The sequence below is a fragment of the Fopius arisanus genome, unplaced genomic scaffold, assembly GCF_000806365.1.
Source record: "Fopius arisanus strain USDA-PBARC FA_bdor unplaced genomic scaffold, ASM80636v1 scaffold00282, whole genome shotgun sequence".
Classification (NCBI taxonomy): Eukaryota; Metazoa; Arthropoda; class Insecta; order Hymenoptera; family Braconidae; genus Fopius; species Fopius arisanus.
This window is the reverse complement of record NW_011888021.1, coordinates 28,873-32,676: the sequence shown is the minus strand read 5'-3', so window position 1 is coordinate 32,676 and position 3,804 is coordinate 28,873. Positions and strand designations below refer to the sequence as shown.

The 3,804-nt window shown below is 31.2% G+C and overlaps 1 long non-coding RNA gene across 1 annotated transcript; it reads right to left on the bottom strand.

The window, feature by feature from the left end:
• Positions 1 to 462: 462 nt before the first annotated feature.
• On the bottom strand, positions 463 to 3,182 carry LOC105272787 (uncharacterized). Its single transcript, XR_892833.1, has 2 exons — positions 2,704 to 3,182; positions 463 to 719 (listed from the first exon to the last, which is right to left on the bottom strand). It is a non-coding gene; the product is annotated as an uncharacterized lncRNA (long non-coding RNA).
• Positions 3,183 to 3,804: the final 622 nt, after the last annotated feature.

Here is a 3,804-nt window from a genome sequence, read left to right as displayed (position 1 = left end):
AACTTCAACAATCATTAATATGTCCGATGGTTTAGAATACTGTGATTTCTGAGGCGAATCAGTCGAACTTGGAGAAAAATTTGCAGTAGTATGTGTAGACCACTGCATTTCTGTCAATCCAAGTAATTTTGAATTGAAACGACCGGAAAGGCTTCATCTGATAGAATTTTCAAATGCATATTTGAAGAGCGAATGGCGAATTGTTTTTCATTCAAACATTTTTGAGTGCAATTCTCAGTGGAAGTAGGAAAAGCTTGCGATTTTGTAATTCCTGCTTCTTTTTCAGAAGATTCATTGATGATTCCTACTATATCATCACCTTCATCATGTGGATTCGGATGAAATTGTTTGGGACTCATTATATTGTATTTTTTTGAATCTATGAAAATATAAATATTTCTATACACTTTTACTATTTATTTCAATCTTCAGTGATATTACAATTTTTTAAAAATAACATTGTCTGATTAACGGTAATATTTTCATTAACTTCTCATAATTTATTGATTTACACTTTCTTATTGGTAGCACATTTTTTGGCGTTAGTATAAATATTTGGACACATCTCTCGATATTAACACATTTGTTCGCTTTCATATGAAAATGTTCACATAGCTCTTAATAATAACACATTGGTTCGCTTTGATATAAAAATGTTCACATATGCGCATAAGTACAAAGTATTTCACATATTCATACACTTTTTTCCCATGAGAATCCTGAAACAAAAAAAAATTGATCAAATAATTTGCTTTCCATATTAGTTTAGTTGCTAATATTATGAATGGGAATTGAAAACTTAGAAAAAAAGAAGGAAAGGCAGAGCTGGGAGACACGCATTATTTGTGGATTGCTTTTTGCACCAATACTATTGAAACTTATAAGCTATTTTTCCACAAATTTTTGAGAACATAGTAGGCTTAATAATTCAGAAATAAATCTCAGGAATTTTCATTTAAGATTGACATTTGAATTTTGTGCAATTCTTGTGTTTCATCATTATATCCTGCATAGATCATTTATTAATATTTTATGCAAGGAATAAATGTTGGCTTAACCGTTAACGTTACCCAGTAACTCTAATATCAAACGTGAAAAAAATGAATAGAAAAACCTACGGACGTCTTTCTGTTGAATTTTTCATTAGTTTTTTACTGATTCTATATTGAAATGATCAATGGATAATACTGAATAAAAAAAAATTGATGAAATTCGATTTTTATCTACGATTGAGTGTTTCAATATTATCAATATATACTAATTTTTTCACTGCCGATAGGTGAAGCGCTTGCTCTATTTTATATCCTCATTTGAAGCATAGATGGGGTGAGGAGTGCAGTATGACCGCCGTGCGTTGAACTCAGTGCTCCAAAACGATCAATTTAATTGTAAATTGAGATAAGACTTGAGATGAAACAAGATCGACTTATCCTTATTTAAGTACTTATTTTAAGCTCTCAAAGTAGTGAATTTATGAGGAACTGTGAAGCATAGGGCCTCGGCTACAAATTAGGTGCGCTGTTCATTTTTTCAACTGGGCATAAACGCGCGGGTTGCATAAATTCATGTGTGTCTACGCATGCGCATATATGCACGTTGTGACTGATTAATTAATTAATTAATTAACGAACAATTAGATCTTCAAAGATCACTTAAGATTATTCATTACCCACAAATGATTTGCTAACGACTAGGAAGGTCAATTTGAGTTTACAAATAAAAATGAGGAAAGTGAGGTGATAACTTTCGGTGATTATTTTGATTAACTAATAAAAAATCAAAGAAGGACCTACAAACATTTTTATCACTATTACAATGCTATACAATGGTTCTACTATGATCCTAAATAAAATAAATATAAATTTGCAATTACGCGGTGCTAATTACCTGGGCCCCCGAGTTATTGAAATGAGTGAACATAATAAACCTAGCGGGAGCGAAAAAATCAGTTATTATGTAGACATAAACCGCACAAAATTCTTCGCCAGTATAACAATTTGCACTTTTTTAAAACTCTCAAAGTTTTTCATTGGTGTAATTAAAAGATTCTGAAATGCAGGAATTTTTTTCGAGTGTTAATTAATTTGAATATGTGGTACAAATAAATAATCATGATTATATATTTCTCAATTCTATTTTGCTCAATTCTTCTTTCGATATTACTATAAGCCACCCGGGAAATGAAAATTTGGACCAGTGAACGTAGGAACTATAAATCTGTAATCAGATAAAAAACATAGGGGAGGTTGGGGTAAAACGGAGATCTCTTTATTTAAACTGATGCAGGTGCAATTAGCACTATTGAATGTCATTATCGGAATACTATTGAATGACTATTTTAATGGACAAACGTCATATAATTTTTATCAGAGTTAATGTTAAATGGATGGCTCTGAAAAAACATCATTCGCTTATATTGTTTAATAATGTACTAAATTCTGGATAAAAAATACTGTTGAAGCACGCTCAAATCCAATTTTAGGGACTTAGGGTAAAATCAATGTAAATATCCAATAGATTCACACGAAATAATTACTAATTTACAATTAATTCACTCCTATTTGATTATGAAAAATAATTTGAAAAATAGGACTGATGTTCAAGTAGTGTTTTCACATCAGGTACTAATTTCGTGGTCCGACAAACATTCATTTTTCATACACAATAATAAAGTTAATAATAAATAAATAAATTTTTACTCACACTTGTCCGTAGTTTCAATGTTCGTTAAATTTTAACACTGCACAATCTTGTGATAGTTTTTCATATCATAATTAATTGAAATCAACATAACACCTACAGCAGAAATGGTTTGTGTTAATAGTTCCCTCCTGTCAGTTCCGTAATAATATTTAAACACACACTGCACTATATTTAATTAATAATTCAATTATTAAACAACACACACGTATTGATATTTATTTATTTGTAAATTTAAATTCAATGATGATAGAATTTTCAATCAATTGATTGATGACAATGACAAGGCAATATTGCCTCTACGATTCTCTCGCATGATAAATACTCATCGAGAGATGAAACAATCGATTGATGACTTGAATCGATAAATCACAATCGCAAAATTTGCATGCGATATCCCTAGACTCTCCTTTAATATATTAGAGATAAGTCAAGGGAAAAACAGATTTTGTCTCAATTGGCACCCAACGTGGGGCACCTTTGGGAATATTACAGTAAATTGTCAAGAAAATTTTAAAGTGAAAATTAAATAAAACCTTTTTGGCTTCGCCTAGCTGCTAAGTAGTAACTACGCGTTAGTCTGACAACGCCAAGCCCGAGCGCGTTAAAATAAACAAACAGAGTTTAAGCTATAAAATTCTCTCACTCTCATTCCATCTTTCATCCTTCACTCTATATGTTATAAGTGTGATATTGTATACATACGGTTACCAACTACGATTAACGGAGAACAGGTTTCTCTAAAATAAATCGAAATTATATTTACCTCAATGGGGATTATTTCTTGCAATCTCCTACTGACAAAATTGAATAGAGTTGACGCGGATTATATCTTGCGATGTGTCGTTGACAAATTATAAGATGAATAAATGTTTTGGCAGGCCAAACCTCATTTGGAGCTTGTCAGAATTAATGAAAAGAAATACTGAGTTGTCAAAATACGGTGCCGTTCCTCCTGATGACATAATAGATTTAGAAAATATACGTTGAGGTGGATCATATCTTGGTATATTCCACCAACAATTAATAAACCCATAGGGGAACGAAATACATATACAAAATTCTGGTAGATACTGAAAATTGCTTCGTATTTGTCAGAAATAA